Genomic DNA, 17,745 nt, shown 5'->3' on the forward strand with positions numbered 1-17,745 from the left:
AGAGTTACGCTGCGCTATGGGGACTTTATTGCACCAATACTATTACAGCATTTTTTGTACAAATTATTGGGGCTGTAGCTTATAATAAATGTACGTAAATAGCCGTCTACGAGCTGCTGTTAGCAGCCGTAGGCAGCAAATACGATGCTTTGAACAGCACGAAATCATCATTGCCAGCAGTGCTGCCGGCGCAATCATCCATCTGGGGGAATCTCTCCACTTTGGCAACAGTCCGTTAGCCAGAGGGGGGAGAGGGAGTGGGTAGAGCTAAAGCATAAAATACTCTTGACTATAGATTAAGTTTAAGTTTAAATTATCGATTAAGGGGAACATTATGGTTGCCTTACATTGGCGGGAAAGGGAGATTATATATGTATGTTATCTATTCTATGTCTTTTATTCTGTTTGTTTTGGTCTTGTATTCAGTTCTCTTCTGCCCACTGGTCCGGGGCAGCCAGAGCTATTGCTTGTCGATTGGAGTAATTAGTGTTAGTATTACGCATTGCTGGCATGAGAATTCGCCTGGATGCCAGCATATAGGCAATCCGTCAGCTTAGTCATCTGTGCAATTAGTACATCTAACTTTCCTTCCAGTTTCTGGGTGGCTTCGGCAGCTGCGGCCGCATGCTGGATCCGCTCCTGTGTCATCAGCGTTATGAGGTAGTCCAGCTTCTGGCTGAGTTCGTCGCTGGGACGGACGCTCTGATTACTCGCTGTGGGCTGGAATCCAGCTGCGGTCGCTGTGGGTGGGGTTGAGTGCCATACCTGCCTCCCTGGAAGAGGCTGGGAATGACTCGCTGGCTGCCTTGTGCGGAGTGCATCGGCATAGGTGCTCATCTGAGCTGGTGGAGCAGGAGCTCTTGCGCCTGAGCGCGATCGCCGGCGGCGCGGCTGCTGCAGTGCTGGAAAGCCCTGCTGGTTCATGACGGGTGGCTGGCGGGGACGCCGCGAACCCTGAGCGGCGGGTAAGGTAGGCATTGAAAGTCTGCTCAACATCCTGTTGGTCTTTTCTAACCCGTTGTTCCTTTTGTTGCAGTATTCTTTATATTTGATGCACCCACGGTAGCTGGCAACGTGGGGACCATTACAGTTGGCGCACTTCGGCACATCCTCTCGCTTCTTGGGGCAGTCCTTGGGGTCATGCTTCTCCCCACACTTCAAACAAACAACTGCACGGCTGCAGTAGTTCTTCGAGTGCCCAAACATTTGGCACTTGTGGCACTGGGGAACGCCTGGCGCGCGTATGGGCTTCTCTACCTTAATGCGTTGGCTGCAAATTGCCGTTAGCTCGTAAATACCATTATTGATCTCCTGTGGCTCAAGCTCGACCTCGAATAGGTCCAATGGCTCCTTTGTAAATCGCTTCGGTATATTGGCAATATGCCTCACCTTGTAGCCAAGTCTTCCGAGCTGTTCGCGCACCCAGTCTGTGGGTGTGGAGCGGTGCAGGTGACGTATGACGATGCGCATACCCCTCTCGCTTCGCAGTCGATATGTGTGGTACTCCACACCTTCCCCCTCAGATAGGAGCCGTATTAGGGCCCTATAGCCATCTATTGTGTGGCACATGACTTTTAGGGATCCATTGTTGACAGTCTTGGTGGCATATGTGCCTGCGCCAATGGCATTGTCAATGCATTGGAGCAGGGGAACGATCTCCGGGACATTGGGAATGTATATGGGGGCTGGCCGCACAGTTTTGGCGTCAGCAGTAGCAGTGGCAGCATCGTTGGGTGCGTGCGCAATGGTAGGGGCAGGCGGGGGGGTGGAGTGAGGAGTAGAGGGCCTGTTTGTGGGAACAGGTTCCTCGGCTTCCGTCTCTCCCTCGCTGCAGTCAATGTCTATATCCATGTCGTCATCAGCTACGTCGTCAGCATCCGAAAGTATATTGAAAAAGTTGGTTATATTCGTCTGGTTTGGGTCAGGCTTCTCCTTGGTAATTGCCGTCCGCTTGATCTTCTTGGCCGACGCCTTTATAATCGGCGAGCCCAAGGTGGTCGTCCGCTTCTTATTCCGGGCCTCGTAGTCAGCCATCAGCTTGGCAGTTGCTTTCTTTTCCAACTCCAGTTTCTCCCGCTGCTCCTTGAGGATCTGGTGCAGAGTCGGCTGGCTCTGCACAGGTGCTGCAAGGGCACCAGCAAAAACTGGAGGACGTTGAGCGGCGTTGGCAGCTACACGTGCAGCACTAGCAGTAGTGGGAGCTGTTGTAGCTGGAGGGCGTTTAGCTGCGGCGGCAGCTACGCGAGTGGGGGCGGTGGCTTTGGCAGCAGCCGGAATGGCAGCACGAGCAGCTGCAGCAGAGGCTCTTGTTAGCATGGCAGCGAGGGGGGCTGGCATTGGCTTGGCTGGCAGTGCAGCGGACGGGGCCTGCATCAACTTGGCTGCAGCGGCAGCTGAAGTTGATGGCATGTCGCTAGTCAAGTCTGCCAATGAGCTCGAGCGACAGGAAAGGGGGCGTAGATCAGACTGCATTGGTTGCGGGGGGGAGTGCAGATCGTCTTCGGTGTCAGAACCGGGAGCACGTGAGGCCACAGTGGGCTTCTTCTTTGACTTCGGACACGGTTTACGCACCATTGTTTATTGTTTTTGGCTTTATTGGCGCACTTTTACACGAGCGTGAGAATGTTGGAGGGGGGGGGGGACAGCAGCGGCTGCAGCCTACCCCACGTTTTTTCGCTTTCGGCACTTTGGTTAGGTTTTCTTATCAGTGAAAACTTATGCACGGCACAACACTTCGCGCTGCCCGGAATGTACTTGCAAAAATATTGCACAATGTATTACTACATGTGCAATATATTTTGGGAATTTTGTTGGCGATTTTGATTAATTAATTTTTAATTTTTGCGGATTTTGTTTTTTGATTTTTTGTTTGTCGTATGCACGGCGGCAATACGCAATTAACATAACGCAACGTAACCCAGCTCACGCCTTGGCCTGATCCAGCAGGTTAGGGGAGCCAGAGTTACGTTGCGCTATGGGGACTTTATTGTACCTATACTATGGAGCATTTTTAGTACAATTTGTTGGGGCTGTAGCTTAAAAATATATGTAAATAGCTGTCTACGAACTGCTGAGAGCAGTCGTAGGCAGCAAATACTATGCTTTGAACAGCACGAAATCTCTTCTGCCGGCAGTGCTGCCGGCGCAATCATCTTGTGTGAATATCTCTCCGCCTTGGTAAACAGTCCGTTTGCCAGAGGGGGGGAGGGGGAGTGGGTAGAGCTAAAGCATAATACTCTAGACTTAGTTTAGATTTAAATTTAGACTATAATTAAGGGGAACATATTGGTTGCCTTACGTTGGCGGGAAGGGCGATTATATATATATGTTATTTATTCTAATTATTGTCTTCTTGTTCCTTTCATTTGTCTTGTTTTGTTTCTCCTCTGCCCACTGGTCCGGGGCAGCCAGAGCTTTTGCTTGTTTGCTTCCTTTTGTGTGCGCTTTCGTTGGCTTGGCTGTACCAGCACTACGCATTCCCGGCATGGGAACTCGCCTGTATGCCAGCGTACAGACAATCTGTCAACCTGGTCATTTGGGCAATTAGAACATCAACTTTCTCTTCCAGTTTCTGGGTGGCTTCAGCAGCGGCGGCCGCATGCTGGATCCGCTCCTGAGTCAGCAGGGTGATGAGATAGTCCAGTTTCTGGCTGAGCTCATCGCTAGGACGGTCGTTCTGGTTGCTCACCGTGGGCTGGAGTCCAGCTGCGGTCGCTGTGGTTGGAGTAGTCTGCCATACTTGCCTCCCTGAAAGGGGCTGGGGATGACTCGCTGGCTGCCTTGTGCGGAGTGCATCGGCATAGGTGCTCGTCTGAGCTGGAGGAGCAGGAGCTCTTGCGCCTGAGCGCGATCGCCGGCGGCGCGGCTGCTGCAGTGCTGGAAAGCCCTGCTGGTTGGTGACGGGTGGCTGGCGGGGACGACGCAAACCCTGAGTGGCGGGTAAGGTAGGCATTGATAGTTTGCTCAACATCCTGTTGGTCTGTTCTAACCCATTTCTCCTTCTGTTGCAGTACTCCTTGTACTTGATGCATCCACGGTAGCTGGCAACATGGGGACCGTTGCAGTTTGCACACTTCGGCACGTCCTCCCGCTTCTTGGGGCAGTCCTTGGGGTCATGCTTCTCCCCACACTTCAAACACACAACTGCACGGCTGCAGTAGTTCTTCGAGTGCCCAAACATTTGGCACTTGTGGCACTGGGGAACGCCTGGCGCGCGTATGGGCTTTTCAACCTTGATACGTTGGCTGCAAATTGCCGTTAGCTCATATATGCGATTGTTTGTCTCATGAGGCTCAAGCTCGACTTCGAACAGGTCCAATGGCTCCTTCGTGAATCGCTTCGGTATATTGGCAATATGCCTCACCTTGTAGCCAAGTTTGTCGAGCTGTTCGCGCACCCAGTCTGTGGGTGTGGAGCGATGCAGGTGACGTATGACGACACGCATACCCCTCTCGCTTCGCAGTCGATATGTGTGGTACTCCACACCTTCACCCTCAGATAGGAGCCGTATTAGGGTCCTATAGCCATCTATTGTGTGGCACATGACTTTGAGTGATCCGTTGTTGGCAGTCTTAGTGTCGTATGTGCCTGCGCCAATGGCATTGTCAATGCATTGGAGCAGGGGAACGATCTCTGGGACGTTGGGGATGAATATGGGGGCTGGCCGCACAGTTCTGGCGTCAGCAGTAGCAGCAGCATCGGGTGCGTGTGCAGTGGTAGGGGCAGGCGGGGGGGGTGGAGTGAGGAGTGGAGGGCCTGCTTGTGGGAACAGGTTCCTCGGCTACCGTCTCTCCCTCGCTGCAGTCAGCGTCCACATCCATGTCATCGTTGGCTACATCGTCAGCATCCGAGAGTATTTCGAAATAGTTCGTTATACTCCTCTGGCTTGAGACGGGCTTCTCCTTGGGGATTGCTGTCCGCTTGCTCTTCTTGGCCGTCGCCTTTATGATCGACGAGCCCAAGGTGGTCGTCCGCTTTTTATGCCGGGCCTCAAACTCTGCCATCAGCTTGGCAGTAGCTTTCCTCTCCATTTCCAGTTTCTTCCGCTGCTCCTTGAGGATCTCGTGCAGGGTCGGCTGGCTCTGCACAGGTGCTGCAAGGGCACCAGCAGAAACTGGGGGTCGTTGAGCGGCGTGGGCGGCTACACGAGCAGCGCTATCGGTAGTGGGAGCTGTTGCAGCTGGAGGGCGATTGGCTGCGGCGGCAGCTACGCGAGTAGGGGCGGTGGCTTTGGCAGCAGCAGGAATAGCAGCACGGGCAGCTGCAGCAGAGGCTCTGGTTACCATGGTAGCGAGGGGGGATAGCGATGGCTTGGTTGACAGTGCAGAGGACGGGGCCTGCATCATCTTGGCTGCAGCGGCAGCTGAAGTTGATGGCATGTCGCTTGTCAGGTCCGCCAATGAGGTCGAACGACAGGAGAGGGGGCGCAATAGTTGCGGGGAGGGATGGAGGTCATCTTCGCTGTCCGAAAAGGGAGCACATGAGGCCGAATTGGTCTTCTTTTTCGACTTGGGACACGGCTTACGCACCATTGTTTATACTTTGTGGCTTTATTAGCACAAATTTATACACGTGTGAAAACGTTGGAGGGGGGGGGGGGGGGGGGGGGGACAGCAGCGGCTGCAGCCTACCCCACGTTTTTTCACTATCGGCACTTGGGTTATGTTCGGTATTGAACAATTTCTACACGGCACAACACTTCGCGTTGCCCGGAATGTATTTGCAGAATATTGCACAATGTATATTTATACATGTGCAATAAATTCTGGGGATTTTTTGGCGATTTTTGATATTTTAATTATTAATTTTAGCGGAACGTTTTTTTGTTTGTTTGTCGTATGCACGGCGGCAATACGCAATTAACATAACGCAACGTAACCCAGCTCACGCCTTGGCCTGATCCAGCAGGTTAGGGGAGCCAGAGTTACGTTGCGCTATGGGGACTTTATTATACCAATACTATTACAGCATTTTTTGTATAAATTATTGGGGCTGCAGCTTATAATAAATGTACGTAAATAGCCGTCTACGAGCTGCTGTTAGCAGCCGTAGGCAGCAAATACGATGCTTTGAACAGCACGAAGTCATCATTGCCAGCAGTGCTGCCGGCGCAATCATCTGGGGGAATCTCTCCACTTTGGCAACCGTCCGTTAGCCAGAGGGGGGAGAGGGAGTGGGTAGAGCTAAAGCATAAAATACTCTTGACTATAGATTAAGTTTAAATTTAAATTATCGACTAAGGGAACATTATGGTTGCCTTACATTGGCGGGAAAGGGAGATTATATATGTATGTTATCTATTCTATATCTATTCTTCTATTTGTTTTGTCTTGCTTCGATTCTCCTCTGCCCACTGGTCCGGGGCAGCCAGAGCTGTTGCTTGCTTGTATCTGTCTGTGTGTTGGCTTGGCTGACCTCGCTCAGCCGCGAGTGCTATGGCGGATAGAGCAGCTGGTAGCAGCACTATACGTTCCCGGCATGAGAACTCGCCTGAATGCCAGCGTACAAGCAATCCGTCAGCTTGGTCATTTGTGCAATTAGCACATCCATTTTATCTTCCAACTTCTGAGTAGCTTCAGCAGCGGCGGCCGCATGTTGGATCCGCTCCTGCGTCAGCAGTGTGATGAGATAGTCCAGCTTCTGGCTGAGCTCATCGCTAGGGCGGACGCTCAGGTTACTCACTGTGGGCTGGAATCCAGCTGCGGTCGCTGTGGGTGGAGTTGAGTGCCATACCTGCCTCCCTGGAGGAGGCTGGGAATGACTCGCTGGCTGCCTTGTGCGGAGTGCATCGGCATAGGTGCTCATCTGAGCTGGAGGAGCAGGAGCTCTTGCGCCTGAGCGCGATCGCCGGCGGCGCGGCTGCTGCAGTGCTGGAAAGCCCTGCTGGTTCATGACGGGTGGCTGGCGGGGACGCCGCGAACCCTGAGCGGCGGGTAAGGTGGGCATTGAGAGTCTGCTCAACATCCTGTTGGTCTTTTCTAACCCGTTGTTCCTTTTGTTGCAGTATTCTTTGTATTTGATGCACCCACGGTAGCTGGCAACGTGGGGACCATTACAGTTGGCGCACTTCGGCACATCCTCTCGCTTCTTGGGGCAGTCCTTGGGGTCATGCTTCTCCCCACACTTCAAACAAACAACTGCACGGCTGCAGTAGTTCTTCGAGTGCCCAAACATTTGGCACTTGTGGCACTGGGGAACGCCTGGCGCGCGTATGGGCTTCTCTACCTTAATGCGTTGGCTGCAAATTGCCGTTAGCTCGTAAATACCATTATTGTTCTCCTGTGGCTCAAGCTCGACCTCGAATAGGTCCAATGGCTCCTTTGTGAATCGCTTCGGTATATTGGCAATATGCCTCACCTTGTAGCCAAGTCTTCCGAGCTGTTCGCGCACCCAGTCTGTGGGTGTGGAGCGGTGCAGGTGACGTATGATGATACGCATACCCCTCTCGCTTCGCAGTCGATATGTGTGGTACTCCACACCTTCACCCTCAGATAGGAGCCGTATTAGGGTCCTATAGCCATCTTTTTGATGTTCAAACTTGCTCAGGGCACTTAGTGTGACCTGACGCAATCTTTATTAGTGTTCTTATTACTTATTAGCAACATTTAACATTATTTATGGAAACTTACAATTTTTTTAACATTTAGGTATTTTTTTTTAACATTACGGTAACATTGATAAAATATACAGAAAAAATATACAGATAAATACTATACAGTTATCGATGTAAACAAGTTAAGATTGGCTTGTGTTTTCTTTTTCTTTTTTTTTTGACTTAGGCATAAAAAACCCTGCAACGCCGCTCCTGGACCCCTCATCCGGTGCGAAACGGAGGCATGGACGACAGGGAGACCTCCAAAGCATCGGCAACGCAAGCGCGGCATCGCCTCGTCCCTCCTTTCCTGGCCGAATCCAGTCGATGCAACTCCAGGGAGAACGGCGACGCATATGCCTCTTTCTGTGGATGAATATGAAACTCCTGGCCGATTTTAATATTATTTTATTTTCAGGTTTATGTTTTGTTTGTATTTTATTTGCAGGTTATTGATTGGTTTGTTTGGAAGCTATCGTAGTAAGTGAATTAATTTGTGTTTTGGCTGATTATTAAATGTATTCTATTTGCAGGTTCATTTGGTTTATTTGGAGTTTTGCGTTGTATTTGGTAAGCGAGTCTATTTCTGTTTTGGCTGATTTTGATTGTATTTTATTTGCAGGTTTTGATTGGTTTGTTTGATGGCTATCGTAGTAAGTGAATTGATTTGTGTTTTGACTGATTATTAAATGTATTCTATTTGCAGGTTCAATTGATTTATTTGGAGGTTTGCGTTGTATTTGGTGAGCGAGTCTATTTATGTTTTGGCTGATTTTGATTGTATTTTATTTGCAGATATTGATTGGTTCGTTTGGAAGCTAGCGTGGTAAGTAAATTAATTTGTGTTTTGACTGATTTTAATTGTATTTTATTTGCAGGTTCAATTGGTTTGTTTGGAGGTGTGCGTTGAATTTGGTAAGCGAGTTTATTTCTGTTTTGGCTGATTTTAATTGTATTTTATTTGCAGATTGTGATTGGTTTGTTTGGAAGCTAGCGTGGTAAGTATATTAATTTGTGTTTTGACTGATTTTAATTGTATTTTATTTGCAGGTTCAATTGGTTTATTTGGAGGTGTGCGTTGAATTTGGTAAGCGAGTTTATTTCTGTTTTGGCTGATTTTGATTGTATTTTATTTGCAGGTTTTGATTGGTTTGCTTGGAGGTGATTTGGTAAGTGGTTTAAGTTATGTTTTGGCTGCTTTTAATTAGTTTTATTTGTAGGTTTATACTTTCTGGATTTTTGCTGTACCATTGGATCAAGTCTTAACCATTCGGCTGGAGGACGCCTTCCTCTACATCCCCTCTGTGGTCTGGCACTATAATTCTTTGTATACCCAATGGTTGGCCCCTGATTCTTTCAAGTATTGTTTCCCTAGTAAATTTCCCTTGAGCATACATTTTTCTGTACACGTTTATTTGTAGTTCGCAGAATCTGTCCGGGTGTTTGTATGGTTTTTTCTTCCGTTCGGCCTCTCTATTGTCCATTTTAGCCTTTTCCAGTCTTTCCTGTTCTTCATTTTCTAACCTCAGCAGAGTAGGAAGTCCTTTCCTCAGGATGGGTACATACTTCTCTGCTATAACTTTGCGTTCAGCTTCGGAATAGTATCGAGTAGGATCCAGATCTGGATTTGGTTGTTCTTGACGTTGTCCATTACAACGCGGGAGGATAAACTTCCGGAGTTGATTGTCATATCTGTGGCGGCTAGATTTCAATCTATTAGGGACATGGGGGTTGGTCAGCAGTCTGGCCACTTCGGAGTTTGAGTGATCCACAAGTGAATTAGCGAGACGGCCGCTAGCCTTCTCGTAAACCTCCTCGACAGTTTTGATATTGTATACACTTCTGATATTGTCGTTTCTTGTATATATTGTGGCCCTAACTGCCCTCCTCACTAGTTTGTTTTGGAGTGTTTGTATCTTTTTCACTAATGAGTCAGAAGCCAGGGCACCCCAGACTGGAAAAGCATAAAACCAAATTGGCATGATTAATTGTTTTAGGATCGTCACTTTGCATTCTTTGGCAAGCCGGCTTTTGCAGCCAATAATCCAATCAAGTTTAATTGACGCAGTTCTTGTCTTATTTATAATGGCTTTGACATGGTGGTTAAGGCTAAGTTTCCTATCGAGCGTAACCCCAAGATACATTTGTTTGAATTTGTTAGGAATTCTTTGTCCATTTAATTTAGGCGTACTTTCTTGCTGTGTTTTGCTAAGTTTATTCAGTGTGAAAAATACGTGGGCTGTTTTCTTTTCGTTAATGCCCATTTCCCATTTTTTAGCCCAAACACTGAACTTATTTAAATATTGTTCGTTCATTTTTGCCGCTGTCAAGGGGAAGTCCGCTCTGCTCATGATAATTGTGTCATCTGCATACGTAGCTAACATTCTGTTGTTTTCCCTTAGTACCGGTATCGAAGTGGGGTGATATCCATTCAAGCAGTTTGGTAGCGGAACGTCAGATGAGTAAATGCTGTATAGAAGTGGACCTAAATTGCTGCCCTGAGGAACCCCGGCTTTTATTTTTCCAATTCTCGATGTAATACCATTGTTGGTAATTACTTCGAAGGTCCTTTCATTTAGGTAGCTTTCTAGTAGCTTGAAGGCCTGAAGAGACACCAGTTTTGATAGCTTATATAGCAAACCGGTGTGCCATACTCTATCAAACGCTTCAGATATATCTATAAAAACAGCTGAGCAGTATTGTTTTTCTTCGAAGGCCCCCATAATGAATTGCGTTACTCTTGCTAGCTGTTGTTCAGTGGCATGTTCTTTTCGAAACCCAAATTGATGTGTGGGAAGGGCTCTAGAGAAATCCTCAAAGTCAAATAATCGTTTAATAAAAAGTTTTTCAAAGGTTTTAGCTAATCCAGAAAGGAGACTGATTGGGCGATAGGATGTTACCGACTGAGCAGGCTTATTTGGCTTAAGAAGTAATGTGATTGTGGCGTGTTTCCAAGCTTGCGGGAAGTGACCCAATCTCAGCATTGAGTTGAAGATCAGGAGAATATATAATAGGGCTTTTTTTGGGAGAGCCTTGATTAACACATTGTCTATTCTGTCTTTACCTGGGGATTATTCAAGATCAAGTTTTTAATTTCGGTTGTCAGTTCTGGGAGTGTAAATGGTCTGAGAGGACGTGTTTGTGTCTTTGTTGCTGCATCCGTCAGCTTCTGTTTCTCAATGTCTAGGTCTTTTTGTGTCGTCTCGCGTTCCTTTTCTGAGCTTGTATGTCTGGGCTTAAATCGTTGTTCAAAGTGAGAGACAAATACTTCGGCTTTCTCTTCGTTACTCTTGGTCCATACGGGTCGTTGGTTAGAGTTCCCCGTCTGCGTGCAAATGGGCCAGTTTGGTTGTGGCTGTCTCTTGATTGTATTTGTTACTTTCCAGAGCTTTGCCATTTTGTATCTGTCTTGCGTATTTATACCTTCAAATTGCTGATTAATGTTGTTTGTTTTTAATTTTTGTAATTTTTTCCTGAGGGTGTTCTGGGCGGCCTTGTACAGTGTTTTAGCCTCTTCTGTGTGGAATATTTTAAATCTGAGGTTCAGTTCGTTTTTTATTTGCAGAAGCGCTTTAGTTTCATCGTCTAGTTTATAGCGTGCTTTGTCCATCCTTCGTTGGCTGTTTGAATTCCCAGATCTTAGTCTTTGATTGGAGTTTACATTTTTAGTGGCTAGTTTTATCGCGTCATGTATGTTTGTAGTTAGTATTTTTACTGCGTCGTCAATATCCAGTCCCGAGTGAATTTCCGTGTTTAAGTTTATGGTCTGTTCCAAGTGCTCTTTTACTCTGTTAATATTTGTTTTCTTTGTAATTAGTCGTCTGCCTATAGAACTTTGGGTGAATGTGTCGGCCCCATTTGTACACATTTCGATGGTTATTGGCAGGTGATCGGAGTCCAGACTGCTACATGAATGGATTTTCATCCTATTTACTGTAATACCCCCACAAACTGCAAAGTCGATGGCTGAGGGTCTTTTTCTGCTGTCGTATGGATAGTGGGTGGCACCTCCTGTGGCCAGGATGTTGTATCTGGCTCCAGAGCTCACAGCTTGCATCAGGGCACGTCCTCTCCTACAGGATCTGGGGTTCCCCCACCATGGATGCTTAGCATTCCAATCTCCGCAGCAAATGAACCCGGAGGTACCCCCCAATATGTTGTCAAAATGCAGGAGTAGTGATCTGAAATGATTCTCAGTCCAATTGAAGTTAGGTGGGCAGTACGTCGGTGCAACCACGATCATGTTTCTCCTCTTGTTGTTTATTGGGATTATTACAATTGGGGTACATTGAAGGAAATCGGTGCTAATGGGTTCCAGTGCAGCATGTCTAACATTTTCTTTCACATATACCACGACCCCCCCTTTTTTGTGGTTTATAGGATTGGCAGTGTGGTATGAGATATAGTTTGGTATTTTCAGTAGGTCAGCGCTCTGTTTAGTTCTAGTTTCAATAACCATCATAATTTGTATGTCCCCATTTGTCATGAATGTTTCAAGTTCAGCCATTTTATTTTTGATCCCACAGGCGTTCCAGAAAGCTATTTTAAGCCTGTTGGAGTTGGGCAGGTTTGCCCCGGTCGTGTCAAGAGTTTGTGGCGGAAAGTGATTGGAATGTGGGAAATGGTTTGCGTTATTATTGTTTGTGTTCATGTCTGTAAATTATTGGCTAGTTTAGTTAGATACAATGTATAGCAATGAGTTGTTTTATTGTTTGTTTTCTATTTGATTGAGGATATTTGTTGTTTTGTGATGTTCAGAATTGTTTGTAGTGTTATTTATATTGTCAGTATTTTTGGGGGGAGGGTTTTGCAGTAGAGTGTGAATTTGGCTAATTGACGCCATGATGTCCTTAATACTGAGCTCAATTACATTGAGCCTGTCTTCAAACCGCTTGTTCTCCTGTTCAGCGGGGCCCTCTGTCATTACTTTTGCAGACTGCGAGATCGCCATCTGCTCCTCCCTCAGTCTACTCTGGAATTTCTCTAGGTGGCTGGCGGCTGGGTTGACATTCGTGTCACCGGTTTTTGGAGCCCGTCCCTTCCCTATTCTGTCCTTCTTATGGCTGGATGTTTGCTTGCTCCTTTCTCGGTTTCTCATCTTAGAAAGCCTTTTTTTTATTTCAGTGCTGTGGAGGCTCGGCTTGGGTTGGACTGTTCTGCCTGAGAAAGGGTTAGTGAAACCCCTCCCTGGAATTTTCCGCCCTTCGACATAGTCGCCCTCATCCTTTCGATGGTCACCTGCAGTAGTGGGGCCCCCTCTGTTTGGTTGGGGGTGCCTGGAGATCTCCTCCCATACACTCGGCCTCCCTAGTGCCTTCCCTATGCTCCTGTCCATATTGACAATTTTGTCGATTTTGAGCTTGCTTCTGGCAGCTTTGAAGGCCGGGCAACCCTTAAAACAACTGACATGCTCTCCGCCGCAGTTAACACATTTAGCAGGAGTGTATCTGGGTTTGGTGCATGTAGTTGAGAGATGGTCACTGGCGCACTTCATGCACTTGGGTGCGTTTTTACAGTAGTTCCTAGTGTGTCCGTAGGCCTGACATCTATGACACTGAAGCGGGTCCCTAGTCACCCATTTCCTCTCAAAAGCCACTGCCTGTCCACCTAGCTCGGAAATTTTTAAGATTTCATCATGAGAACCGTCCTGTTTATGCTCAATTTCAATTTCGAACATATTTATAGGCTGACCTGTAGACCTATGTTTCATATTGCTGGTGTATCTCACGATGTAGTGCCTTTTTTTAAGCTCAGAGGAAATCCACTCCCTTGTTGTTGAGTAATGCAAGTGTCGAAGTATATATCGAACACCCCGCTGCCCAATCTGCTGATGCGTGTGCATTGGTACTTTTTGGTCGTTGAGGAGTGTGGTGATCTTTTTATGGGCATCCATGTCAGCACATTGTATTCTGATCCCATTCCCAGGGGTACTTTTGGTTGTAAATCTACCTATTCCTGCTGTGTAGTTTAGTTTTTCCAAAAGAGGTACTATTGTTTTTACTCCTGAGATGTAAATGGAAGGTACCCTCTTACTCCTTGGCACTTCCTGCCATGGGAATAGGTCAGGCTGCTCAATCTGATCAGTATTGTTGGCAGTGAGCATTTCGCTGTGCATGCTAATTGGGGGAAGTGGCTGTCGTTGAAGATTGTTTGGCCCAGAACTGTCTTGGAATTCCCCTGTGTCAAGATCTTTCGTATTGGAAGGTTGTGTTAATGGCTGATTTGTCTTTGTAGGGTTAAGAATTTTAATTTTATTGAATTCTGAGGCAAATCTTTTGGCAGTGTCACTTTTGAATTTAGGGGTGTTGAAATCAAGATCTTGTTTTGGTAATTCATGAAAGGATTGGTCCTCGTCTGTGGTGTCCATTTCTCTATTTTGCCTTTTTCCCGGGGTATAGTTGGGGGCTGAGAAGACAGCCATGTTAGGGAGCGTGGTTGCTGGTATATCGCTAAGCCAATTATTTATGATTTCGTTACTATTTTCTAGCTCAGTCAGAGGAGGGGATTGGGTGATAGTCATACTCGTACGGGATGCCGGGGTCAGGGATTCTAATAGACTCTTTTTTGCTTTGATATTCGTTTTAGGAGACTTATTTTTATTTTTGGAATTGTTTGTTTTAGGTTTAGAATTGTTTTTATTTTTGTCAATATATAGATATGAATTGTCAATGGTTTTATTAGTGGCTGCATGTATTTGATCATCAGCAGCAACATCGTCAGCAACATCGTCAGCAACATTGACAGCAACATGTCTATAATCTGTATCAGCAACATTAATGAGAAGCGGGTCAGTAAGCTCTCTCGCCGCAACATGTTGCTGGCCGTGTCGCTGTCGGGTGGAGAGAGAGAGATGATATCGTGCTCCATTTTGGAGAGTTTTCTGGAGCTTGATTTTGGAGCCGTTTCCCTGGACATCTACCGCAGGAAGGTGGCAGGCTCGCCGATCAGGCACTTTTTCAGGGAAAGTGCCGTCCTCATTGAGTGACTCCCAGGAACAAGATGGATCAACGGACATTTCGTGGAGAGGAGATGGATCTCCCCGTGCCTGTCTCAGCCCAGTTCTCTGGGGGGAGCACCCATCAAGCTCCGAGCTAGAGCTGGAAGAAAGTGTGATGCACGCACCTGTCAGATCCAGTTGAGCAATGGTTGTCTTGTCTGTTTGGTGGCTGGTCTCCATTTTCTTCTCTTCCTTCTCTTCCTTCTCTTCCTTTATGCACTTTGGTCTTTGGTCCCCCATTTTTTCTTCCATGTAGTCAGTTTTCCAATTCCTCGGTACCACTACTTTCCTTGCTTTTATTTGCTTTTCTTTAATACTTTTAATGGCCTTTACTTGTATATAATTTTATTTGATTTTTTGATTTATATTTTTTGATTTTTTGATTTTTTTGATGTTCAAACTTTTTGATTTTTTTGATGTTCATTTGATGTTCAAACTTGCTCAGTTTTTTTTTTGATGTTCAAACTTGCTTTTGATGTTCAAACTTGCTCAGGGCACTTAGTGTGACCTGACGCAATCTTTATTAGTGTTCTTATTACTTATTAGCAACATTTAACATTATTTATGGAAACTTACAAATTTTTTAACATTTAGGTATTTTTTTGACATTACGGTAACATTGATAAAATATACTGAAAAATACTATACAGTTCGATAACATCGATATGTAAACAAGTTAAGATTGGCTTGTGTTTTCTTTTTCTTTTTTTTTTTTTGACTTAGGTGTAAAAAAATTTTGTAACGCCGCTCCTGGACCCCTCATCCGGTGCGAAACGGAGGCATGGACGACAGGGAGACCTCCAAAGCATCGGCATCGCAAGCGCGGCATCGCCTCGTCCCTCTCCTCCTGGCCGAATCCAGTCGATGCAACTCTAGAAGAACGCACGCATATGCTTCTTTCTGTGGATGAATATGAACTCCTGGCTGATTTTAATATTTATTTTATTTTCAGGTTATGTTTTGTTTGTATTTTATTTGCAGGCCATTGATTGGCTTGCTTGGAAGCTATCGTAGTAAGTGAATTAATTTGTGTTTTGGCTGATTATTAATGTATTCTATTTACAGGTTCATTTGGGTTTATTTGGAGTTTTGCGTTGTATTTGGGTAAGCGAGTCTATTTCTGTTTTGGCTGATTTTGATTGTATTTTATTTGCAGGTTTTGATTGGTTTGTTTGATGGCTATCGTAGTAAGTGAATTGATTTGTGTTTTGACTGATTATTAAATGTATTCTATTTGCAGGTTCAATTGATTTATTTGGAGGTTTGCGTTGTATTTGGTGAGCGAGTCTATTTATGTTTTGGCTGATTTTGATTGTATTTTATTTGCAGATATTGATTGGTTCGTTTGGAAGCTAGCGTGGTAAGTAAATTAATTTGTGTTTTGACTGATTTTAATTGTATTTTATTTGCAGGTTCAATTGGTTTGTTTGGAGGTGTGCGTTGAATTTGGTAAGCGAGTTTATTTCTGTTTTGGCTGATTTTAATTGTATTTTATTTGCAGATTGTGATTGGTTTGTTTGGAAGCTAGCGTGGTAAGTATATTAATTTGTGTTTTGACTGATTTTAATTGTATTTTATTTGCAGGTTCAATTGGTTTGTTTGGAGGTGTGCGTTGAATTTGGTAAGCGAGTTTATTTCTGTTTTGGCTGATTTTAATTGTATTTTATTTGCAGATTGTGATTGGTTTGTTTGGAAGCTAGCGTGGTAAGTATATTAATTTGTGTTTTGACTGATTTTAATTGTATTTTATTTGCAGGTTCAATTGGTTTATTTGGAGGTGTGCGTTGAATTTGGAAAGCGAGTTTATTTCTGTTTTGGCTGATTTTGATTGTATTTTATTTGCAGATATTGATTGGTTTGCTTGAATGCTAGCGTGGTAAGTAAATTAATTTGTGTTTTGACTGATTTTAATTGTATTTTATTTGCAGGTTCAATTGGTTTATTTGGAGGTGTGCGTTGAATTTGGTAAGCGAGTTTATTTCTGTTTTGGCTGATTTTGATTGTATTTTATTTGCAGGTTTTGATTGGTTTGCTTGGAGGTGATTTGGTAAGTGGTTTAAGTTATGTTTTGGCTGCTTTTAATTAGTTTTATTTGTAGGTTTATACTTTCTGGATTTTTGCTGTACCATTGGATCAAGTCTTAACCATTCGGCTGGAGGACGCCTTCCTCTACATCCCCTCTGTGGTCTGGCACTATAATTCTTTGTATACCCAATGGTTGGCCCCTGATTCTTTCAAGTATTGTTTCCCTAGTAAATTTCCCTTGAGCATACATTTTTCTGTACACGTTTATTTGTAGTTCGCAGAATCTGTCCGGGTGTTTGTATGGTTTTTTCTTCCGTTCGGCCTCTCTATTGTCCATTTTAGCCTTTTCCAGTCTTTCCTGTTCTTCATTTTCTAACCTCAGCAGAGTAGGAAGTCCTTTCCTCAGGATGGGTACATACTTCTCTGCTATAACTTTGCGTTCAGCTTCGGAATAGTATCGAGTAGGATCCAAATCTGGATTTGGTTGTTCTTGACGTTGTCCATTACAACGCGGGAGGATAAACTTCCGGAGTTGATTGTCATATCTGTGGCGGCTAGATTTCAATCTATTAGGGACATGGGGGTTGGTCAGCAGTCTGGCCACTTCGGAGTTTGAGTGATCCACAAGTGAATTAGCGAGACGGCCGCTAGCCTTCTCGTAAACCTCCTCGACAGTTTTGATATTGTATACACTTCTGATATTGTCGTTTCTTGTATATATTGTGGCCCTAACTGCCCTCCTCACTAGTTTGTTTTGGAGTGTTTGTATCTTTTTCACTAATGAGTCAGAAGCCAGGGCACCCCAGACTGGAAAAGCATAAAACCAAATTGGCATGATTAATTGTTTTAGGATCGTCACTTTGCATTCTTTGGCAAGCCGGCTTTTGCAGCCAATAATCCAATCAAGTTTAATTGACGCAGTTCTTGTCTTATTTATAATGGCTTTGACATGGTGGTTAAGGCTAAGTTTCCTATCGAGCGTAACCCCAAGATACATTTGTTTGAATTTGTTAGGAATTCTTTGTCCATTTAATTTAGGCGTACTTTCTTGCTGTGTTTTGCTAAGTTTATTCAGTGTGAAAAATACGTGGGCTGTTTTCTTTTCGTTAATGCCCATTTCCCATTTTTTAGC

The 17,745-nt window shown here is 45.3% G+C and overlaps 2 long non-coding RNA genes across 2 annotated transcripts; both read left to right on the plus strand.

Moving 5' to 3' along the window:
• Nucleotides 1-15,878: 15,878 nt before the first annotated feature.
• LOC113566259 lies at nucleotides 15,879-16,464 on the plus strand. The gene is made up of 3 exons (XR_003409020.1): nucleotides 15,879-15,948; nucleotides 16,345-16,365; nucleotides 16,434-16,464. It is a non-coding gene; the product is annotated as an uncharacterized LOC113566259 (long non-coding RNA).
• Nucleotides 16,465-16,522: 58 nt separating this feature from the next.
• Nucleotides 16,523-16,860, plus strand: LOC113566258. The gene is made up of 3 exons (XR_003409019.1): nucleotides 16,523-16,553; nucleotides 16,606-16,635; nucleotides 16,687-16,860. It is a non-coding gene; the product is annotated as an uncharacterized LOC113566258 (long non-coding RNA).
• Nucleotides 16,861-17,745: the final 885 nt, after the last annotated feature.

This window comes from Drosophila persimilis, unplaced genomic scaffold (assembly GCF_003286085.1).
Source record: "Drosophila persimilis strain 14011-0111.01,24,50 unplaced genomic scaffold, DperRS2 tig00000652-arrow-arrow-pilon, whole genome shotgun sequence".
Classification (NCBI taxonomy): Eukaryota; Metazoa; Arthropoda; class Insecta; order Diptera; family Drosophilidae; genus Drosophila; species Drosophila persimilis.